The sequence below is a fragment of the Lissotriton vulgaris genome, chromosome 12 (genome assembly GCF_964263255.1).
Source record: "Lissotriton vulgaris chromosome 12, aLisVul1.2, whole genome shotgun sequence".
NCBI lineage: Eukaryota > Metazoa > Chordata > Amphibia > Caudata > Salamandridae > Lissotriton > Lissotriton vulgaris.
The window spans coordinates 723,239,828-723,251,559 of NC_141700.1; the positions used below are offsets into that span (position 1 = coordinate 723,239,828).

Below are 11,732 nucleotides of genomic sequence, written 5' to 3' on the forward strand. Positions count from 1 at the left end.
AGAAAAGGAGAGATCTGCGTGGCACGTTAGCCACCGTGAAAAGAAAGGAAGAAGAGGAGAGATCTGGGTGGCACGTCTGCCACGGCTAGAGCGCAAGGAAGGATATCCACGTGGCCGTTGCCACAGTTAAGAATGGAAGGAAGTGTATTCCACGTGGCCGTTGCCACAGTTGAAGAGCAGAAAGAAGTAAATCCCCGTGGCCGTTGCCACAGTTAATAATAGAAGGAAGTAATCCACGTGGCCGTTGCCACAGTTAAGTAAGGAAGGAAGTAAATCCACGTGGCTGTTGCCACAGTTAAGAGTGAAGAAGAAGTCAGTGCGCAGTGGGTCCCCACAGTGAGCCCAAGGCCAACCATCATTCAATGGCGAACTACAAGAACTCCAACCGCACCCGTCACCGCGGAGGTCAGCAACAGAAAGATTGGGAGTACAACGGGGCTACCCAAGGGCTTGCAGACTGTTTCCATCAGCACCACCAACCAGGCCAAAGCGGACAGTTGTTCCCCTAAACAAACTGAACTCCATCTGCCCAATTCCAAGCAGCGGCGGATTGAAAAGCTTGGCGGAACTGAACACTTCACTGCATCCTGAGATATGTTATTTTCTACAAATGTAAACTCTGAGGTTGAGTCTTTTCATAGATTAAAAGGGGGAGTGATGTGGTGTCTTAGCGTGGACACGTTCTAGTGTTTCTATGTAATGTAATACACTCTACACCCACCCACCACAGACGTCATGGTGTCACATGACGCTGCCAAGAAAAGAGGCTGAGCGCACGTGCTCAGGACCTTTCCTACCACTGATTCCTGGTGTCCGTGTCATCCTTGCTGTGCCTATCATGAGGGCCCAGGGCCCATACCTTCAAACATTACAACATCCTATTTAACAAGACTTTATGTCCCCATTCTGAAGGTGAAATGTGATCATGTTCGGGTGCGCCTTCGAGCACGGCGACATAGCTCAGTGATTAAATAGTTAGCAAGACGGGTGAATACAGGGCAGACACACCAAAGAGGTGAATCACAGAATTGGAGGAGATGTTTGTAGCTCAGTGCTAGAAACCTCCAATGGCCAATGGCTTGGGGACAGAGCTGAGCGGAAACCCGAATTAAATGACAGGAATGTAAAACTACAGTATACTGTACGCGCAGGGCCACAGAGGACACATATATAGCACATTGTGGATGTGGATGTACAGGTGGGGATATAGCTCAGTGGTAGAGCATTTGACTGCAGATCAAGGGGTCCCTGGTTCAAATCCGGGTGTCCCCTTCAAAATATTTCACACAATTTTTTACAAGATTGTTTTGCAAAGCTTAAGCAGAAGTTATTTGCTGTGAAAAAGAGCAAATTAACAGAACACACGCTTTTTGGATAATGTTTCCTAGAAACGACCAACAGATACAAACATTTAACTTTTTAGTTACAAGCTAACTAAAATTAAGGCACTTTGCCTGCTAAAGAGAGAAATACAAGGGTGAACGTGAGAGAGAGATCCCCCAAATCAGCGTAGGGAGCTATCTCGCATCCTATTCTTAAATCCCAACACAAGCTTTTAGGAGTGGGTCCACCCTTTTACATCACCAAAGGCAAACCTTTCTGTTTAATGTAAGACTTCTCTATTCCAATGTTTGTAAGGTTTGAAACCTGTGAGGTTTGCTGATTAATAAACTACGAGAAATCTAATTTAATAAACAGAAATATAGAAAGAGGCACACACTGGTTCTGAAAGTAAATGGTGAGGGTCCCTGTCTACAGCAAGAGATTGTGAAATGCCACCCTTCCCCCTTTAGGTTACATTCTCTGGATCCACCTGAAAGGACAGGTTGAAAACATAGTGAAGGATGCTGCTCTGTGTATTCGGATTAGTGACAGCCATGTGACAGTGGGAGGGTGGGTACCACTATCCATGAGCCTTCTGTAGAGCACCACTAAACTTCTGGAACATTCCTTTGCGCTCCTTCAGAACCTTTAGATTTTTGTTGAACATTTATGTGACAAGTGTGCTGTAAAAGTCACCATTTGGTGATTGTTTTTCTCAATGTGAACACCCCACAGCCACCAGAACCTATTAAGTAAGTTCCCCAGGTAATATTGCTTCAAAGTGCCCTGGTAGTATCCCTGAAAACAGCGGGCAGTGCGATGGTGGCCCAGTGGTGCACAACCTCTTTAGAAACATTTTGGGCAATTGCACACATTTGTTTATATGTTGATAAATTAATGAATTAGTTTTACAAATTAAGCACTGCCTAATAGAAACTCCTTATATAGCACTCAGAGAAAATAGAAGGGAAAACCCTTTTAAAGAGGTGGAGGGGCATGTGGACGGACACTTGATTTCGCCCAGGGCACACAGGCTGCATCACACTCTTGTAAACTTTATCTTCCATCACCTTGTGTCTGTACCTGCTACTCCCATCGAGCGGTCCTCTTCCCACCAGTGGACATTAAGGGACAGATTTACAAGTCCCTTGCGCCACTTTTGCGTCACTTTTAAAATGGGAAAAGTGACGCAAAAGTGGCGCAAGGGGCTTGTAAATCTGCCCCTAAGACCCTATTGTCAGATCCAAGGGTGCTTCGTGAAAGCAACTAGTGGGCGTGCGTCCCTGCAGATAAAGATTTATGAATAGCAGTTTTGCACCAACATTTCTCTTAGGATAGGTGTTTAACTGTTGTACACCCAGCCGTCCCTTGCACGTTCTTCTGCCTGCACCTGTATGCTCTTAAATGTGCATATTAACAAACAGGAGCTGGGGCTGGGCTGAAAGTGTGCACAGCACAGAGCAGGGTGTTTCTTGTGAGTGACTCACACTGTGCAGTGAGCTGGGCACAGTGTTTAACATCCTGTATTCCTGTACATCCTGTTTTCTTTCTCTGACTCACTCGGACTGGTGCAATCCTCTCTCCTAGTAATTCTCTGCCCAATGAACATCAATAATGAGTATTCTAACCAGAGCTGTGTACTCTTACCCATTGTATAGGCTACTGCATCCACAAACAGCTGCTGTGGCCCCATAGCTCAGGGGATAGAGCACTGGTTTTGTCAACCTGGACTCCTCCCTGTCAATGACCAGACAAGTCAACGCTGTCTCATCCTCGTGCTACAACACCCTGCGCATGCTTAGCAAGATCTTCAGATGGATCCCCACGGAAACCAGGAAGACCGTCACCCAGGCACTCGTCACCAGCCAACTGGACCACGGGAACACCCTCTACGCCGGAACCACCGCGAAACTTCAAAAAAGACTCCAACGCATCCAGAACGCCTCCGCCCGACTCATCCTCGACATCCTCCGACACAGCCACATCACCAGACACCTGAGAGACCTGCACTGGCTCCCCGTCAGCAAGAGAATCACGTTCAGACTCCTCACCCACGCACACAAGGCTCTCCATGACCTGGGCCCCAAGTACCTCAACGACCGCATGACCTTCTGCACGCCCACCCGCCAGCTACGATCGACCCGCCACGCACTCGCCACTGTACCACGCATCCGCAGAGCCACCGCCGGAGGAAGATCCTTCTCCTACCTGGCAGCCAAGACGTGGAACTCCCTCCCCACCCACCTTCGGCGAACCCAAGACCATCTCGCCTTCAGGAAGCAGCTCAAGACCTGGCTGTTCGAGCAGTAACTTTCCCCTCCCCCAGCGCCTTGAGACCCTCCCGGGTGAGTAGTGCGCTATACAAATGACGTGATTGATTGATTGATTGATTGAACCTACTGGTCGCGTGATCAAATCTCACGGGGGGCCTCTTCATCCAGTTTTATCAAAAATAAATACCAATATCTTTTTAATAGGGGATATCGATAGACATATTCCTTTCAGGCTATGCCACTGAAGCTCAGCAGTGCTGCAGCAATGTTCACTTTGGACCAGGACTGGAGTCTCTCAAATAAAATGAAAAGGTAAATACCCTTCTCCCCAAGCAAGGTATTTGTTATATCCATGATAAACCTTATGATATGGAATTTTAATAAAAAATGAACAGCTAGTTTGCCAGGAAGGGGCTGTTGACCTCCCCCTCACTACATCCACGAGGGACAGCCGTCACCTGCAGGGCACCTTCTGCTCACAAGGTAATTTTGGGCATCTCGGCCCTTTAAATAAGTTACATTTCTTTATTTTGCCTGAACACAGTGACATTTTTAGGTCGAGCCTGGGCAGCACATGAGCTGCCCTGCAAGGCATGCTGTATTGAAGTAGGGGCTTGAAGCTCCGCCCACTCTCCACCCATATTTTTTATTGGCTTGTGTCATTGTCCACTGTAAACTGTGGCTGTTCATTTGTCGTAATGCTAAGTAGTCCCTCCTTAGTACCGCCTTGTCTCATTTTGTAACATCCCATGGCGACACCCCTGTTACGTGTGTTGTTACTTGGTAGGCTTTAATCACATCCTCCGAGCACTATCTTCTCAAATAGCTGTGTCCTGCCAGGTGTTGCAGGCAGGACACGCTCTCTCCTAACGCTTTAAAAAACATTATAGCGTGCATTTGCAATGCAATAGGTCTCGCATTTGCAAGGGTTTAAGCTATTGACATTGTACATGGCAATGACTTTTATTTATGTGCACTGCTTGCAGGTTTTCAATGCACATAAATAAAAAACATTGTCATTTAGAATGCCAATAGCTCTAACTCTTGCAAATGCGAGACCTATTGCATTGCAAATGCTTGTTTTACTTGTTTTTCCAGGAGTGCTTCATTCTGCCTCTTTTTTAAATAAATAGTCCCTGTTTACACAGCTCTGCCATTCAAGGTGGTTCCTCTGCATTGAAATGTTATGCTGAAAAGTTTTATTCTCGAAGACTATGGCCTATTTTCATTAAGTGCACAAATCCGTGGATGACTCTCCTTTCGGTTAATACAAAATAATCAATATTATGGACTCAAATTAATGTTTTCAGTGCTTTGAACTAAAGAAAGAAGAAGTGTTTGTGTTTAAATCCACCAAACAGTTTACCGCTTTGGTAGGAAGTGCTTATTACTGTCTTTGGCCAGTAATTAAACTGATAAACGACGGCTAAAAAAACAAAAAAAGGAAATATATTCCATAACATAATTTCCCAACTCACGTAAAGCATGTAATTTGCCCACCGTTTTATTTATAACTGCATAATTCATAAAAAAATGAACTCCACTGTAGAATGTAAAACGCGTTTTTATGCAGAGTAGGAGTGAGGGATGTTTACAGATGTGATCGGAAAAGGTTAAAATAAATATAAAATATTATAAAGGATTTAAATCAATATAAAAACAATGAAATGAAGAGGGTAATAAAAACAGGGCTCGACCGGGATCCCGGGACCTCTCGCACCCGAAGCGAGAATCATACCCCTAGACCAACGAGCCGAAACATGTTCCAATACGTTTGACTTTTGCAGATGTGCAGGAGATGTGCTGTGCAAGAGGTGCGATTTTGATTGTACTTTTGTACAGTCTGGTTAATTTCTGTAAGTGACTCGGGGAGGATGAACAACATTGCTGTCTTTTAGCACCAAGATCAGTGTCACTGTTGCCTCTCAGCCCCAGGGCGAGTGTGATCGATGGCTCTGGGCGACTGGGACATTTGCATAACCGCCTCTCAATGCCAGGCCACACACTGGCTTTTAGGTCACACGACCAATGGGAACATTGCATCTCAGGGACAACACTTCCTCTCAGGGACAGATTTCAAAATTTGCAAACATTCGTGACAAGAATTTTCAATTCTATTAAGGACTAGGAGGCGAGGATTATGCTTAGTCTCATTTCTTTACTGACACATAGCAGCCAATCACAATACAGTAAAGAAAAAACAGAAACAGGGCAACCATAGAGTACACCCATAGTATATAAACAGTCTCAGAGGTAACCACTTCCTCTTTCTTTGTCCAAAATCCAGTAAGAAGAATCAAGTAACATCAGAACATCAATCGAAAGGACCAAAATCCGAACGTGGAGGCGGAGGAACTTCCAAGAGCCACAGGAACAGAAGCAGGCCAACGAGGAGCAGAAACTCGCAGCAGAACGACCATAAGGGCTGAGCCGGAGGAACCTCACTTGGGATCAGAACCTGAAACAAGATACAAAGCCGTAATACACATCCTGTGTAATCATGAGCAAATAAGGGTGGGTAAAGAAAATATCAAAGCATTTATTACATTTCATTAGGAAAATATTCATGAAGCAATGCATAGTAACAACATAATAGATACATGCATAAATAACGGGTGGGATAATCCTCGCCTCCTAGTCCTTAATAGAATTGAAAATTCTTGTCACGAATGTTTGCAAATTTTGAATTCTATGTCAGGACAGGAGGCTCCGATTATGCTTTTTTAAAGCTGATCTACCACCACAGAAGCAACACTATCGATAGGCTTAAAGTAAAAAGTTTTAAACACAGAAGCAGATGACCAATCTGCAGCTTTCATGATGTCAAACAGAGTTACACCCATGGAATAAGCTTTGGACGCCATCGCTCCACGTGCAGAGTGCGCGCCAAACACAGAAACATCAATTCCAGCGTCAGACATAAGCCCTCGCACCCAGCGCGCCAAAGTCGCTGGAGAAACAGGTCGAAAAGGCTTTTGTAATGCAATCAGCAGTGGACCCTGCATGTCTGAGCGCAAAGAAGCAGTACTCACCTCGTAATCCTTCAGGCATTGAACCACACAAAGGTTGGGGTGAGAAGGAAAAGAAGGATAAGAAATAGAAGGTGTATTAGATTTGGTACGTCTGGAGAGACGAAAGGAAACACCTTCAGGAGTGAAGGAGCGACCCGCCAGATCCAAAGCGTGCACATCCGACACGCGCTTACAAGAAACCAGACATAGCAACATAGTTAGTTTTGCGGAAAGTTGCTTGCGAGATAAAGAAGTATTGGAAGGCCAGGCCTCCAAAAATCTGAGGACAACCGAAACATCCCACAAAGTAACATATTTAGGGGTGGGAGGTTTCGCAAACCGAACTCCTTTAAGCAACCTGGAAACAAAAGGATGTTCACCCACGGGCTTCCCATCTATGTGGGCATGACCCGCCGAGATAGCAGACCGGAAACCGTTAACAGTCGAATAAGCCAGCCCAGAGGTGGCCAAAGAAGCCAGAAAATTAACAATCATGCTGATATCTGCTGAAACGGGATCAAGTTGTTGTTGTGAACACCAATCACACCAACGCTTCCAAGACCCCTTATACCGTTTGTGAGTATTGGGAGCCCAGGCTTCACTAAGGAGCTTGGAAGCGTCGCCTGAAAGGCCTGGGAGCGACCAGCGTTCCCCGAGATCCTCCACGCGAGAAGAGGAAGGGAGCCTGAGAGGATCAGGGGATGAGGACCTCCGAGAGGGTCCAACAGGAGATTCCACAATGGGGGAAGGAGAAACGGTGGGGCCGAACACATTTCTAGAAGGACCGGAAACCACGCTTGAGCCCTCCAGAGAGGGGCAATCAGAATCAGATCCGTCTGAAATCGTTTGGAGTAGGCCAATACCCTGGGAATCATTAGAAATGGAGGAAAGGCATAACATAGGGTCGCTGGCCACCGCTGGAGAAAGGCATCCGTGGCCAGAGCCTGAGGGTCCGGTCTCCAACTGTAAAAATGCGGTAGTTGCGCATTGAGGCGTGAGGCAAAGAGATCTAGATGACAAGGACCCCAACGCCGATGGAGAGCACGGAAGACCCGGGGATGCAGCTTCCAATCGCTGAAATCCCGAAGGTGCCTGGAGTGCCAGTCCGCTATCTGATTGTGGCATCCCGGGAGGTACTCTGCAATAACAGTGATCTTGTTCTGCAGACAGAAGTGCCAAAAATCCTTGGCGATCTCCGCCAGGATTCTGGACCTGGTCCCGCCCAGTTTGTTCACATAGCGGACCGCCGAGATATTGTCCATCCGAAGAAGGACACAACAAGTGGTCTGTAGAGGAGAAAAACATTTGATCGCAAAGGAGCCCGCCAGGAGCTCCAGACAGTTGATATGAAGCTTCAATTCCTGAGGGGACCAACGACCCCCGGTCGAGACCGAGCCGCAACGGGCTCCCCAGCCCCAACGACTGGCATCGGATTCTATCACCAGATCCGGAGACACACCGAAGAGGGCCCTGCCGTTCCAGGCCTCCATGTGGTCCAACCACCACTGCATCTCCCACCGGACCTCCTCCGTAAGAGGAATCTGATCGGAATATCTGAGTCCTTTCCGGAGATGAAGAATTTTCAGGCGTTGCATCGCCCTGTAATGAAGGGGACCCGGAAAAATCGCTTGGATGGAGGACGCCAGGAGACCGACTACCCGCGCCAACGACCTCAATGACACAGTCGGTCTGGAAATAACAGATGTCAACTCTCTTTTGATATAACGCATCTTTTGGTTGGGCAAGAGAAGCTGACAAGCAACCGAGTCGATCTGAAAACCCAGGAAATCGATACGCTGGGCTGGTACCAAAACCGATTTCTGGACATTGATTAGAAACCCCAGAGATTGTAAAAGTGTGATGGATAATTCCAGATGATGAAGAAGTTTGAGAGGACAATCCGCCATAAGGAGAATATCGTCCAGATAAATAATCAGCCTGACACCCAGTGAACGAAGATGTTCCACCACAGGTCTCAACAGCTTCGTGAAACACCATGGAGCTGACGATAGACCGAACGGGAGAACCTGATACTCGTACCAGACTCCCTGCCAGAGGAACTGGAGAAAACGGCGATGAGGTTTGTAAATCGGGACCGAAAGATAAGCATCCTTGAGGTCCAGCCTGACCATCCAATCCCCTTCTCGAAGGAGATCCCTCAACAGATGGATGCCCTCCATCTTGAAATGGCGATAGACTACTCCGCCGTTGAAGTCTTTCAGGTTGAGAACAAGACGAGCACCGCCCCCTTTCTTCTCGACCAGAAAGACAGAACTGGCAAACCCCTTCGGATGACGGGTGGTTGGAATCACCGCCCCTTTTTGTAGAAGAGAATCTATCTCCTCCGAGAGACAAACCTGATCCTGAAGAGAAAAACTTAGACAAGGAGGGGGACAAGACTGATGCACCGGGTGATAGAATTCTATTCTGAACCCCTGAACAGTTTGTAGTACCCAAGCATCGCCGGAGAGCATGCGCCAATTCTGCAGGAAAGATTGAATGCGACCCCCCAACATCACATCGCATGCGCGAATCAGGCTCACCTGTAGAGTGGGAATCTTGGTATTGTCCCTGATGACCACCGGAACGTCCTTTGCCATACTGGCCCTTTCCCTTTCTGGAAGGGTAAAAGTTGGCGCGGGTGGAGTAGCCGGAGTCGTATTGGCCACCACGATGCTGCGATCCACCCTTCTGGGACTGTTGTTGAGAACCGCGGCCGAACGACCGTCCCCTTTGTCGTCCGGCCTTGCTGAAAACCGGACGCATGGCCCGGCGCAAGGAGGCTTGTGCCTTGTCAATGCCGCTAAAGGCAGAAACAAACTTAGTCAATTCCTTTAGGAAAGGTTGGCCAAAAAGGAGACCCTGCGCCTCTAGACCTGCCTCAGAGGTGGCTAGCTCTGCCAACTTTGGATCCAGCTTCAGGAGAATGGAACGTCGACGTTCTGCTGATATGGCACAATTGACGTTCCCAAACATACACACTGCTCTTTGTGCCCATTCGATTAGCTCGTCAGGGTTAACCGTCGCCGCGGCCTCCTTGGCCTTGAAACCAAGGTCCAGGATCTTGGATAAGGGACCCAACATGTCCATTAGTTTGTCTTGACAAGACCGCCAGGAGCGGTCCAAGCCCTTCTTGGGGTCTTTAGAATATTTTTTAAGATAGGTGACCATCATAGGGTCCACCTCCGGCGTTTCAGCAATATGGTCTGACAGATCAGGCCTCGGGCACTCTGAGCGCAGCCGGGCGCGAACAGACGCGTCAAAAGGTTGACGAACATGCGCTTCCAGGTAAGCTGCTACTGCTGGAGCGGGGAGCCATGACGTTGAATTTGGGTGGACAATGTCCTCAGGTTCAAAATTGAGAAGGGGGGGACGCTCAAGGGCGTCAACAAAATGCTCCTTGCGGAGACGTTTCCTAGGAGGAGAGTCATGACCTGAAGAGGCTTGACCATGGTCTGACTCCTCCGCACAAAGAGACACAGAAGACCTGGACTTGTCAGAAGATAAAACCTTCGCCAGTCTCTGAAAATCCAACTTGTGGGGGTTACCAGGAGACTTAGCGGGTTTTTGCGAAGGAGGCAACCAGCCTTGTTGCATGGCATATTCATTAAGATGGCGCTTGAGTGGATTAATGGCTCTCACCAGAGCCTTGTTGACGGAATGCTGAACACCTTTATCCAACTCCTCCACTAAGTCATATTCCAGAGAGGTATCCTCCTCCTCCTCATAATAGCAGTCTTCATCCTCTTCATAATATTCAGCCATTGCAACAATGTGCAAAAGTCAATGCCCACAAGACTGCAGAAATATATGGGGTACCAGAGATACCAGTAATGGGGGAGTGTGACCCCAAAGCAGGCTTAACTGAGGTAAACTCGAGTAAGAAAAACAAATTCAAATGTGGAGGGAGAAAGCCTGCCGTCAAAACACTCTAGGCAGAGCCTATGCACACAAAATATACAACCGAAGCTCTTTCCTGAGCTCCGGCGTCAAGCGGGGTCAACAGTTCAGGGCTGTGGGCTGAGCGCAGATCAAACAGCGGTCCTTCACTCAACCGGCAGGCGGGCGTGTGAAGAAACGCCTCGAGCCGGAAATAAAGCAGCGCGCATGCGCGACACTGAAAGCCACTGAAAACAACACCGGCTCGAGAGCGCTCGCGCTCCCAATACGAGCCGCGGACCCCTACTCCCGCTCCACCAAAAGCGACCGGCACCAACGGCCAGGCACTGGGAGGCGAGCCACGCGCTCCCACAAACGCGCCGAGAAACGGACGACACAGTCAACAAATACCGGCACACCGAAAGGCGGACCAGACCAGTAAAGCATGCACAAGCCGCGCGCAGGTTGGTAGAAGCGCAAGATAAGGCAAGTGCACAATTAAATATAACAATAGTCACAATAGCATTATAAGCATGAAAAGGTAAATAGACTTAACTGGCTGCGGAGCAGCAAAGAAAGAGGAAGTGGTTACCTCTGAGACTGTTTATATACTATGGGTGTACTCTATGGTTGCCCTGTTTCTGTTTTTTCTTTACTGTATTGTGATTGGCTGCTATGTGTCAGTAAAGAAATGAGACTAAGCATAATCGGAGCCTCCTGTCCTGACATAGAATCACACATTTTTATTGCACTGCAACGTGGCCGCTTATCGAGAGGTTTAGTGACGAGTGTTTTCCACTGGCAGTGACCTGACTGCAATCTCAGTGCTAAGATCAGTCATACCACTTCCTGCCGGTGTTATCACTGCCTGTAACGACGGACCAGGGTGCATCCGCCATTGACTTTTACGAATCAGCTACCAACATCACCTGGGCTCAGCGACATAATGTACTTCTAGACTAGAGGATCAGCAATCCTAACCACACTTAAATCACCCCGACTAACACACTCGGACCGGCTTCATTTCCAGCAGGTGAACTGCCACGAATCACCAACAACCTCCGGGTAGACAAGGGGGGGGGGGGGGACTGCGCCCGCCACTGCAGGGATTTTACATCCAGTGAGACCGCCCTGCTCAATGTTGTAGCTACGTCTACCGCATTTCACTAAATAGTTATATAGGAAATTCTGCCCCCTGTGGAGTGTCCACAAATAAAAAAGTGTGATAGGAGTCATCATTCATCAG

The 11,732-nt window shown here is 47.9% G+C and overlaps 1 non-coding gene across 1 annotated transcript; it reads left to right on the forward strand.

Moving 5' to 3' along the window:
- The first annotated feature begins 1,200 nt into the window (after positions 1–1,200).
- TRNAC-GCA (transfer RNA cysteine (anticodon GCA)) lies at positions 1,201–1,272 on the forward strand. The gene has a single exon. It is a non-coding gene; the product is annotated as a tRNA-Cys (tRNA).
- Positions 1,273–11,732: the final 10,460 nt, after the last annotated feature.